Source organism: Daktulosphaira vitifoliae, unplaced genomic scaffold, assembly GCF_025091365.1.
Source record: "Daktulosphaira vitifoliae isolate Bord-2020 unplaced genomic scaffold, ASM2509136v1 Scaffold_2, whole genome shotgun sequence".
Taxonomy (NCBI): Eukaryota; Metazoa; Arthropoda; class Insecta; order Hemiptera; family Phylloxeridae; genus Daktulosphaira; species Daktulosphaira vitifoliae.
Genome location: NW_026099573.1, coordinates 12,742,593 through 12,755,803, shown reverse-complemented (window position 1 = coordinate 12,755,803; position 13,211 = coordinate 12,742,593). Strand labels below are relative to the sequence as shown.

Below are 13,211 nucleotides of genomic sequence, written 5' to 3'. Positions count from 1 at the left end.
AAAAAAAAAAAAAAAAAAAAATAAAAGGGGAATATTTGACAAAGTGCAAAAACATCGTCTCCACCAAAAGACATCATTACTCGTTGTAATAACGACGCGACAAAAAAATAATGTTTTTTATATTTTTATTACGAGTCACTTATTCCGGAGGTTGTCGTCGGGCCCGGTTTTCTCACCGAGGGAGAGACGCCGAATATGATGGCAGATTTTTCTTTTTCATAGGCGGATACATTACAGTCGCTTCGGAAGAGAGAATATTTTTTGTTGGGCAAAAAACTTTGCCGTTACTCCGACTCTCCCGAGTGAAATACAAAACAAATGTCTGCCAAAACAAACCGAGAGAAAACGGTCACGGGGGTGGGCATCTTTTTTGGTGTGTGCCATGGAAATATTAAAAACGCGTTCGGTTTTGCAATTTTTCATTATACTTATTCCCGGGCGTGTCCGTTCCGTCCGCTCTCTTTCCACCCGCCGTCTTTGCGCGACCGTATAAATCTCAATTTAATCACATCCGTTGCCGGTAGTTTATAATGCAAATTCTATACACACCAGTATCGACTTTTTAATCTTTGCCTATGCGTACCCGTTTATTTTTATTATCACTTTTCACTGGAAGTTCAATACACACAGCGCCACCACGCCCAGCCGTTCCGTTTTTCGGGCTTAATATTTATAATATATGTATATTCGATAAATGCAAAAGCGTTTGGCAATAACTCGTTACGGACTACGTCGCCCGCACGCCATTTGAATTCGCCAAAAGCTGCCTAATATCCTCTGGTACCCCCCCCCTCCCCCAACCTAGTCAGGTTTTCGTTATTGATTGATCTATGCTTTCTTACGAGGTGAACGCGAGTACGCTTTTTTAGAAAGACCTAGTCGGCTATTTTAAAATAAATGCCAACATATCAATGACAATGTAATGTCAGTTTCCTAAAAAACATCGTTTTTCTTTCTGAATCATTTTGTAAGCGACAATCGTTTGTTTGTAAACTGCGTCGTCAGGTACCTTAGGAGATGTCGATTGGTTGTATACTATTCGTCTTCGAAACCGCCTCGTTCGACTCAACATCACCTTGTACACTGTCGTTGTAACATAGTAGCGTTTGGATTTCAATACTTTTTACCACATCGCCACCTTAATGGCTTTCTAGAACAGTATTCCAAAAAGTCTCTTTCGCACCACCGGTTTATGGCGTCGGATATTTGCATATTATTAGTTTGCACCCATCGCAGCCTGTAAACCTATACACGTATCTGCTTCATGTTATACGGCCTGCAGTTATTATCTCAAATTACCCCGACCGACTAAATTTCGTTTTCCGACCGTAAGACATCGGCCGGTCACGCGATTCAAAATTGTTTCAACATTTTGTACGCATAAAAAACTAATACTCGCGCATAACATTATACATTTATAATAATACTCCTTCTTTATTACTTCGCCGCTTCTGTTTTTCTCGTGTCACTAATGTACATTTTTTTTCCATCGCACGGATACCTGGGGCTACTGGTTTTTACTTTTTTCCCTCTCCTTCGCAGTTTTGGGGTAGCGAGGTCAAAAAAAAAAAATGTTATTATTGGCTCTATCTATGCTGTCTGTGGCCGCAGGTCATTCCCACCAATGATCGAGTATGGCTTTGATTCAGCTTAATTCCTTTTTTAAAGGGAAAACCTACTGCATTTATCGTAACGTTGTGCAACATGCGACACCAAACTAATCGACTGTCGGACAATTTTCGAGTGTAAATCGCTTAGGACCTTCTCTGCAATACTTCCCTTCATTTTTGGTGTACACATTCGTGCGGTGTAATTTATCAGGAGGTACCCACGTCCAATAAAATCCCACAACTCCCATTGTATTCGACTTTTTTGTCAAAATTTTATCGGTATTTTATTTAATTTTAGTCATTAATTACCACACTCGGACGGTATTGTTTTTACAAAGTCGAGTAGGAGACTATTAGTCGTCACGATTGTGATCTATGTAAATAGTTTCCGTTGTCGTTCTGGCTCATCGCGTGGTCAATTCTCGTGAAGAAAATATTAGCAACTGTGACGGAGAAGATCTTTATCGTCGGGCCGATAAACGGTTTATTAGCGTTGGCCAAATATGATAGTTGTTTTTCATTACTTATTATTTGTAAAGAGCGTCGCCAAACAGTTTTCTCTGCGCATCGTCGATCGTTCTAAACAACTGCCTACGCTATAATTATTGCGATGGACGAGTAATTGCGTCTTGCTTGGTTTTTATCTTGTCCGTCCTTAAACCAAAACAATAGTCCTTTATTCTAGAGAACTCCGATTATAGGACACAGTCTACGGTCGGATCGAGTACATATTGGCCGGAAGGCACCTTAACTTACTAGGAAAGGAAGATAAGTTAGACTAATGTATAATTCCTCGAGCTCGATTCTCGGGAAACTTTACGGCGATGGTTACTTTTGTTTCAAAATCAATTAAGATTATAGAATTTGGCGAATTCTCTATTTACACAAGTAGTTTCCATTAGATTACATGACTCACTTGTCAACATCGGAACGGACGGATATCGCGTGAGCAGTAAAAAACGTTATTCTATATGGATTGCTCGTGGAATCCTATAAACGTGTTTTATTGGCGTACTTTATTTAAGAGTGTAGTTTTATAGTTAATGCATATCGTTTTATTAAACGTCGAACCATTTCCTTTTAGAACACGCGTAGGGCTCGCATTAAACTTGCGTTGAAGATTTTATCCCCGCGCCCTGCCGCCACCTGCCATCTGCTCTCACTTCTAAACGTTTCTATATCCGCCGACCGAATAATTGATGAAAAACGGTCGCCGAGGGACTCGCGATTACTACTATAATAATATGTCGAGTAAGAATTAAAAAACATAGCGCCGCCGAAGAAACGGATGGTAATTATCTACTTTTGTCGAGCACAAAAAAAATGTTCTCGTCCGAGAAAATGATTAAATAACTGAGCGGGGATTAATTAGTTTTTAAAAGTAATGATGAATTAAACGGGCTGCGAGCATTTTAATCGCATTTGTTGCATATTTTTTATTCGAGTAATTGAATTGTCAAATGGTTTCCACTCATAATCGATACAAAATATTAACAATAACAATATTATTGGCTATTCAATGGGATTTAACAAGCGCATACATATTTACGCTGTGCATAAGAGGTTCGGGGGCTTAAGTGGACGGTCTGTGTAAACCCAACGATGTCACCTCGGCCGGGTATATAATGACAATAATATTGTTTTAATGTTAATTCGTTGGTTTGCTGGGTGCCGCAGGACGGCGAAATCAAAAGCTTAATGCAGTTCGTATATCCAAAGCACACGGTATTCGTTGTATACATTTTATTGTTATAAAGTCGGCGAAGCGACAACAGGTGTCGTGAAATCCCTGCGGGACCAAAGTATAACCGTAATAACGCAGTGAAAAACATAAATAACAATAATATGCCAAATGCCGGTTCAATGAAAACGTATTTGTTGCACTCGCCTCCGGGGCTTTCCTTGTGTTTTTTATTTATTTATTATCATCATTATTATTCAAATAAACGCGGATGGCTGTAGAGTGTATTATATATATTATTTATCATATATTCTGAGCCATTATCATAACTATTTCAGTCGTCGTCGACGTCGCAGGGCTCCGGACGACGATATCGATTACGTTTATCACGTTTCAAATATAGTGTTGAGTATCGCGCGCGTAGGCAATAAAAATGCAAATCGAACAGACTGATGACAGTCGTTTGTAGCATATGCGTATGAACGACCTGCAGCAGAAACTGAGTATTAAAAAATTACATCTCGACTCGTTTGTTGTTTCGCACAGAATGTTTTATTTTCGTTGGACTATAAAAAATAACATTATGAATACGTTACGGATTAAACCCATCAGCCGCTCAACTAATGAAGCAGTCCGTCTTAAAAGGTATACCGTTTCAACGCGTAAAGATACGTTTAAACGTCATTCCTTAGCGACTCGACATCGCTTTTAAGATGAACGGACCGAGATTAGGATCGTATCGATTTCTTTTTTAATAGATTTTCTTTCCTCGTTGGGTTTTGATTTAATGAATTCATTTTAACGGTAGTCGGTGCGCGTCGTTATTATTGTAAAACGGTACGGAAAACATTAAAACGTCTGATGGAAATCGTCTGTTGGCCGTATTATTTTGTGATGGGGCCCCCATACTTAACCCCCGCGTTCCTTACCGCCGTCCCACGCTAAACGCACTCGTGTCAGAATCAATCAAAATCCGATCGATCGCGTCTGCAAGCGATCTGAGCGTCTTACACTCCTACAAACAATGCTCGTATAATATGCAAATTAGACTACACGGAGATTTACAGGAGAAATGCTTTAACATGGGCATTGGCATACGCAGCGGGTCTTCGTCTCTGCACCGTATCTTCACCCCCATACGGATTAGTAAGTGGTATACTAATGACGGCGGCAATGTTTTCCATCTCCGAACGGCGCCTCAAAGACTCGATTCGGACAGATGCTAATCACACGCCAACGATGCATTTGTCCGGTCACGTTCGGTGGCAGCACTGCCGGGTCCGCGTGGGTTGGTCGCCCGTCCGATGCTGATAACGCCAGCGAACCAATAAGTCACTTATTTCATTGCGACTGATAACAATGGGAGCCAAAAGTTGCCCATAAACGATTTCTATCGTGTGATTGATATCTATCGATCGGACCACCCATCAATCGACGACCTGTACCGTTGTGCAGCGTCATTGTTTGTCCGCCGTTAACGTGACCGCGGTCGATTTGTGCGGACAAAGACTGATGGTTCCCAATCGATAGGACCCACGGGAACACCTGCACAGACAGTCGGCCAATCAGCTTTGTCGTTGCCCGTCATACGTCGGGATCATAAAAGAACTTTATCTCTTGAAGAACCCAAAAAGGCGAACAAAACGAGAGCTTATGATACTGTTGACGACAAAACACATTTCTCCAAAAATATACCACTTTTATTGTCAATATTTTATTCATCTCTGTCGTTTTCAATTCTAAACTACCTGTTTTTTGTCGACACGCAGGGCTTTGCGACATGTCTCTACTTATTATAATAATAACACTCTAATGTACATATCAAAGGACGGCGGCGGGTGCATTCGAATTCTTTGGGATTTTCCGGTAGTCAGTTGCCGCCCGTTTCGGTTTGATGGTAAAGCCGTCGTACCTTTTCAATGTACTTATAAGCGAAGTGGCGCGAAATATTTCGCACCGGGGGGTCGTCGTGTAAGTCGGATTGGACCCGACCGTCGTGTCTTTTGTACGGTCCCCTGGGACGCTGTGGCCGGCGGCATTCTGTGGACTACGCGTACCGTTGATCCTTTATCGTCCGCGGCCGCTCTTGCTCGTCGACCGAATATTTTGCAGTAATGTCAAGCGACAAATCCGGAGGCTCAGGATTTTCTCGTTTTTTACCCGTCGCTCGGGACACGCACACAACCGTAGAAATCCACCAATAGGTAGTGCGGAGGTGGTAGTAAATCCGACGGTGAAATAAAAAGCACACACACCTTGTACGTTACCAACGTGTGTATGTAACGTAATCCTCCACATACGTATACGTCATGGCTATACAGACAGATGCCATATTGAACGATGCGACAAGGGGAGGTCGCCCCTCGCCGTTTCGGTAGCCATTTTAAACTCACCGACGCCGTCTCGGGTTACGGCAACTTTTATTTTTTTATTATTGTACTCATAGAAATACCCTTTGCCCGGTATGTGTAGCATGTACACGTGTTTTCGTAAAAACCAACAGTAAGTGTATGTACCGAACGACACCAAAGGAAAACGTTTCAATAATAAATGCCGTTGTGATTATACGAAAGTCGAAATAAGAATGTCACCGTATAATTAAACGGATCATTATAATAAAAATAATAATGACGCCCACGTGCCGACAAAAATAATCTTGACTAATTACACCTCCGGATTTCACATCGTAGGAGAACTTTGTCCACGTGTATCTATAGATTGTTTTTTTGTGTCCTACTAGCGATAAACGTAACGTGCAGTTTTCAATTGCTGTATTAAAACGAATAGTTTACTTTTTAAACCTCTCCATGAACAACGCTGTTATTGAAAACGTATTACGTATTGCCTTTGAACCCGTTTGGAAATACTAGAGAAATATATTGAAAACCCAACGTCTGTCTACTTCAAAAGCAAATCGTTTTAATATTTATTTAACGAGGCATTTACATTTTGTTTGTTAAGCGCATAGAGCTTGGCCAATTAAAAAAAAACAGTTATCAAAGAGGTCGTTTGGCGGCGGTGCATTGACTCGCGTGTATGTGACGCGTGCGAACAATCGACCGGTCAAATTTTTATTAGGCCTCTCTAATAACAGCCAGCCGATGAACTCTCGTCGGTAATCGTTTGTATTTCAATTGTCGTTCAAATGGACTGTGAAGATTTTACGACCCTGTCGCAGAGTAACCGTCTAAACTAGAAAAAGCAGTCGAGTATTGTTTTTATCCGTCCGTCCTATAAAAATCGTGTTTGCCAACGTTTCTCGAAAGAGCTCCGCCGAGCTGGTGGTCGCCAGTCATTTGAATAATTACAACTCTGCAATTAGCGACTGTAGCTAATGTTTTGGCATACTGCCACGTGAAATGTTAGGACTTGTAATACCAAAGTCAAATAACACGGAACAAATCGCGTACAAGATTAATTCATTCACGTCGGCATTTGATGAGAGTTATTCTTAATTCGGTTAGAGTGCATTTTTTTCGAGTTTCCACGAAAATATTACTAAAGTCCTATTGTAATATTCCCACAAGTTTTTTTTTTTTTTTGGAATTTTTATCCAAATTACAACACGAGCCAATTCACTCGCACGTTTTCCTGTAGAACATTTGGTCGCGTGTTCAAAGTCAGTTTTGACGACCGCTAAGAAAATCGTGTAAATAATTGACGGACGCCCAGGAAAACGTTTTTTGCTATTGTCCATCCGGTCGGTCCGCACGCCAATTTACAACATCGTATCGCGAAACACACGACCGTAATTTATTATTCATAACTAACATGTATAGATTATGAATTCGAATTGAGCTGATCGATATACTTGGCCACATGAAAAAAACCACATTAATTAGGATATTTTGTTGTCGTTATCTATTTAAAAAAAAAAAACGCTCGAAAAACAAATTTGTAGAATTGATGTTTTAGGAAAACGGACGCAATAATATTCTAAGGGTTAGATATAATGCGAACCTGATGTTTATTTTTCTTTTTCGACGTACAAAATCAATCTACCGAAAATTACTAGTCGCTTCAGTTTCAATGTATGCACAAGAAGTTCAATGTAAATTCATATTATATTTGCAGTAATTTTTCATTAATAGGAAGCAATGTTATCGATCCCACATAGTATAACTGGAAGGAAACACTACAACGCATAACCAAACAAATTTCATGGAACATCAGTCCATTAGACATTTAATAATCGTAAAAATTTACTCGAGTCGTTTATTGTCATTAGACCGTGTAAACGAACTGAGAAGTTTAAAATGCAATATTATTTTCTCTCTAATTCAATACCTTCGACATTCTTTTTCGATAAAATTTCATTATGTCGTCTGAGATGCGAAAATAGACGTACGTATTTTTCTAACCTGTAAGTTATTTATATAAAAGTATGTTCATTAAGTTAATGCAGAATTGGCCGGGGATCATATTTGTCTTTGACCCGGGAAAGGTTTATTTTGTTTTAACTTTATTATCGTTGATGGATGTGTCTATCACTCCGATAAAAATGTATTGCTGTAGCAGTACACATTTGTCTTACACAGTCAATTGACATTCTCGACGCCTACATCTATTTACTTGTGAATCATAAAGATAATCGTGTTAACTCTTTGTTATGAATAAATGTCGAATTCGTAATTCTAACCATGAGGTTATTCTATTGTCTTATCATTTTATGGCATCAATAAATTAGTACTGACATGTTTAACGCGCTTTTAATTCATTTTTCGTACCATCTGGCACTTTGAAATAATTCTTTATTATTTGTCGTCAGAATTGATCAACTACAACTTTTTATACACACAGTATTTTATGTTATTCGAGAATTGGGTGATATCGAAATTATTCATTACATCAATAAACAGCGGCGAGTTTAGAACAGGAACCTAGAAAAACAAAATATTTAATTTAGCCGTCCACCTAGTGCATAGAATGCAACTTAAAACAGCATACACATATAAAAAAAAAGCTTTTGACGGTTCGAACATGATAATTTCTCAGTGAACATTTTTTATCTCCGGTTCTTTTGAGTTTCATTACAAACTATTACGTCACCGCCGAATGAATAATATCATATTGTGTACACCATCTCCGTATGTACGGGGGTTTTTTTTATACGCGTGAATACGAAAATTACACGAGTGTAAAAACAAAAACACACACTTGCATATTATATAAGCGCCTTGTAATTTGTACACCGCACTATTCGCTCTCACCGACGTTTATTAAAGTACGAAGCTTTGTTACGACGCCCCCCCGAGACCGGCTCGGAGCAATTCATTTCACCGAAACCCTCTTGACTGACGTTGATCTATTACTCGTGACTAGAACTTTTTCCTTTATTCCTGGCGCCCTCGACACCTCTCCGTTGACGCGTATCGGTGTCGCCCGCGACTTACAACCCAAGACCACTCAAACGTCTGCATTTTCTTGTCGCACGAAACGGCTCTTTGCGGGTGGGGGAGGGGGGCAACTAAAACGCAGTATAAATTATTAATTATCGTGAAACGTCGAAGAAGAATTTCAACGCCCTACGAACACATTCAAAGAACATTTATTGTCGAATACATCCCCCCCCCCTATGCGTGCCAAAATCACTAAATACCAAATATTTCCATCAACTTACTATTATTTTATAAACATTGTACAGTTGTTTTGTATAGGCGAACTATCGGAAAAACAAGTGCGGTAATATTAAATTGTTATTATTATCACTGTAATTGTTATTATTGTAATGTACTTTGACCGATCAAAAGGCATACAAAATGTGCAATTTTTTTTTCTCGTTCTCGGTGATTGGCAACAGGATAGGCGTTTCATTATCTCTTTAGCGTATAATAACATTGTTTTAATATTATCGACGTGGAAAACATTTGTTTGATTCCTAAACTCATCGCAAACCTTTGAATGCCTTTGAATTTCATCGAAAGTTTGCTCAGTTCTTTTTTTCAGCTTTACCACATTTTTTATTAATTATCTATCCGTAAACTCATACCGATTGTCTGGTGCACGTCGATTGGCAAATGTATTAAAAATCAATTGTTTTGCGTCACACAGAAGCAGCTCCGACATAGGATCGTCAGAAAGCCGGGGCCTAAGCCATAACTGTTGATGATGGCATTTATTTTACACTTCCCTGAACTCGCTATCTCCAAGTATTTAGTAAATCCAATATTCGATTGGAAACTCTAAATACTCGAGGTAGGGATGCGATCGAATTGCTTTTTATTTTTCCAGCCGTCCGTTTTCGAATCAAACCAAATCCAACAGACAGGCCTGTCCTCTTATTTCAACGGGCTAGTGTTCGTCTGCTTGTCGCATCGCCGTCACGGATATTGCGTCGTCGTTATTTCTCACAGGCGTGTGCTGTTCTCTCATATAACACGTCGTCAAAACGGGCGCGTTATTGATATTGTTATTTGATTTCGACGCAAAACGAGGTACGAATAACAGCGTCGGTGATGCTTTTCGTCGGAATTCGAGTCCCTTTTGTCCCACCGCGCGAAATCTGACACTGATTCGTAATATTAAAATATCCCTTTTAACGTGCCCTTATATCGCATTTGTTGTCGTCCTTTTGCGACCAAAGTTACATGTCGTCCACCAGTAATAACATATCGATTTCCCCACAACAATGCAACCGTCCGGCTTTCCCCGTGACACTCCTCCCCCCACTACCATCCAGCCGAACATATGCCATTCTCCGTGTAGATATTCGCTTGAAGTTTACGACAGCAATCGGTTAATTCTTATTATTATTATCGTCTCCCCGCGCGTTTCCAAATGATCGTGGTTCGGGGTAGCCGACGATTTCCGTTAGTCTTAACGCGATATCAATTGGAGTGGGCGACCGAAATGAACGTAAACACGGTGTTTCTTATGCGTTACACTGCGATCGACACACACACACCGGTTAAATATTTCGTCGTAGTAGTAATACACACTTACACACACCATAAATCGGTCCATAACTCATATGGCGACATTGCGTTCGACCGTAGCGACGGTTCTGAAATCACACTGCACTCAATCTGGGCCGCCTCCGTTATAAATCAACACGCCTCGCTGCTGTCACACTACTGAAACGCGAGTGTGTATTACATCCAACGTGTACATGCCGTGCACGTGTAAGCAGCATACGTGTACACCGGCCAGATGCTCGACGTTACGATCCAATTAAAAAGCTAGCGCTGGGAGGGTGACCGCACGGCGTTCGCGTCCATCGCTCGCTAATGGGTCCACCGAAAGCACTGCACGGCCGTCCGTCCGTTTGTGGTGGACGCCGTTTGCGCGTTAGACGACCGGCTTGTTCGGCGCGTCCAACCTGCCAACGCTCTATTTCTGTCGTCGAGACGTTTACCGCCAATTCCAACACTTGTGTGATATACGCGCGCGCGCGCACACACACACGACAAACACTGTAACATTTGTCATGTTTTCTCTCCGACGAAACAATCCATTTACATACCTGCCGCCGCATAGTTTTCGCATAATAACTTACTTTCAAAAGGGCTGCATAACAAGAATGGTTTGCGATCGCTGGTTTTATTTTCCGGGCAAAAAGTACGGCTTATTTGAACGCGTAGGAATGTGAAGCCAGCGAAGTGACGGCGGAGAAATATTCGTAGCATTCTTCACTGTAACGAGTATCCAAACAAAAGGATTGCCGTGTCTTTTAAGATTTGGCCACCGCCGTTGTTTCTTTCACTTGTCTCGCTCTATTCTTTGGTTTTTCAAAAAGACTCGATAAAATGTTACCTTTAAAGTTATTTAGCGACGGAGGTACGGACTTTTGATGAAAAATAACGTCGTAAAGAATTTCGCGTATAAATAACTCGCAAATCTCTCCGAAAATATTAGAATTTTCCAGACACGTGTCCCCGTCCTCGTCGTCGGTACTCGTTTCGTCAAAATGTTTTCTGCGACTTGAAATTTCTTTTGCTGTTGCTGCCCTCCGTAGGGTTTTGTCTCTCTCACCAATCAAACCGGTCGCACGAGACGACGGCCGGTAGATTTTTCTTCGCACTTTCCATTGCATCTTATAGCTGGCAGCGTGTGTGCGGCCAAGTGCAGTGCCAAGCAGTTATAATTTCCTAGCGAATTCGGACGGCGCGAGCATTGCAAAATGGTGTAAGTCGGACACGTTTTTTCGCCCGCATAGTGTCGCGAAAATTCAAAAAGATACCGTCAATAGAAAACGTGCCCCCGAACTCCGATCGTAATAGTAGTTAGGGGAAATGGTGGGCACAGCGTGTGCAATACTCTACAGAAGCCCTCGTGAGCGTCTACGAGGTATAGTTTACAATTAGTAGTGCACAAACAACTCCTAGGAAATTTCTCTCCCCTTCGCTCGTCTACAATTACTATTAGCGCCGCCGCCGGCTCGTCTAGAACAAAGCGTATACAATGACGGCCGTCGCCATTTCTGCCCCCATATTTTTCCCCTCTCGACAACCCGAGTCCCATTTTGAATTTCGAGTACACGCGGCCGCACAGTGTTTGCACACGGAATACGCAAGTCGCGCGTACCGCATATCCAGTGCGGAGGGGGGGGGGGAAAAAGCTCTGACCCTGTGCGTTTCCACCGTGAACGTCCGTGTAGGAGACGTCGACGGGAGCAGGGCGTTTCTAGACCCGGTTACCGCCCACGCCCGTGGTAGACGACTGGAAAAAATTGCACAGAAACCGTACCGGCTTTGGTACGCTCGTTTCGGATGACATTTGATATCCGGACTCGCTATGCGCTCCTCAACACCTGCTTAAGACGCGTCCGTATACGAGTCGAATTTGGTCGCCATTTTGTAAAATGTACGCGCATCAAAATCGTACTCTACCAACGCAGAATTCGAATTAGTAATTGGGTTAATATTGTCGCCTAATAATAACTTTTCGACGACGTGTCAATTTTTATAGTTAATTTCCGCAAAATTAACTTTTTATTAACGACAAATGCCTTGGGGTTTATTAAACATCGACTCTACTAATCTATCTTATTCACATTCAAAACGTAGTACTTATGCTCAACTAAAACACTTATTATGAGCTCCGAATCGCATTTATTACTAGTCCGAATACGAACGTGAAATTGTCGTATAAAATATCTGTCGAATAACTTTGCTAACGAATCTGTGCGTTCGTTAAAAACAACAACTTAAGATTAGTCAATAAGATAAAAAACACAATACAAATACAGTATTAAGTGCTGCACAGTTCAACGGACACGTTGTTTTCACAGTAAAAACCGCGTTATTTTTCATTAGCAAACAAATGGCGCTTTCAATGGACGTCCATTTCAATGACACATTTAACCGCAAGTGCCGAGGGATTTCGAACTGATGACTAGTAGTTCGTTTACTATCAATCCCTCGTTAGTGTGCGTATATGTTGTGTGTTTTGGCTACTGTGAAATTGACAGTCACAGCGGTCGGTTTTATAATAAAATAACAACGGCGTTATAATAATTTTGGCCAATGAAAGTAAACATAAATGCGTATAACATAAATAACAAATTATCATTTCGGTTTTCAATATATCACAGGCCGTTATTTTTTTAACATACAAATATTTATCTATACCAGTGGCTGTGACCGAATGAAAATAATAACGTGTACGAAGAGATAATAATTTGCTCAAAATCGATAAGTGATGACAACCGAGCGACTGCGATCATAATGATGACGTTCGAGGTTTCTTACGTTTAAAACACTGTCATGTATAATTATGACTGATTTTTTTTAAATATACGGGATGCCAGGTTGTGGCAATTGTCTCTTTCTCTTATATCGATTGGGTGGCAATCGAGTATTTCGATAGTCCTAATTTCGTTTTATAACCATCAGCAACGATAATTTATCGACCACTCGTGAGCCAAAATATTTCCGACCAAATAAAAAACACCCTCTCCATACAACGCCTTCGCATAGGTT

At 40.9% G+C, this 13,211-nt stretch overlaps 1 protein-coding gene across 2 annotated transcripts in view; it reads left to right on the top strand.

Moving 5' to 3' along the window:
• Positions 1–13,211, top strand: part of LOC126900044 (ephrin-A4) — a 122,748-nt gene that overhangs the window by 102,963 nt on the left and 6,574 nt on the right. The gene's annotated exons all lie outside the window — the stretch shown is intronic.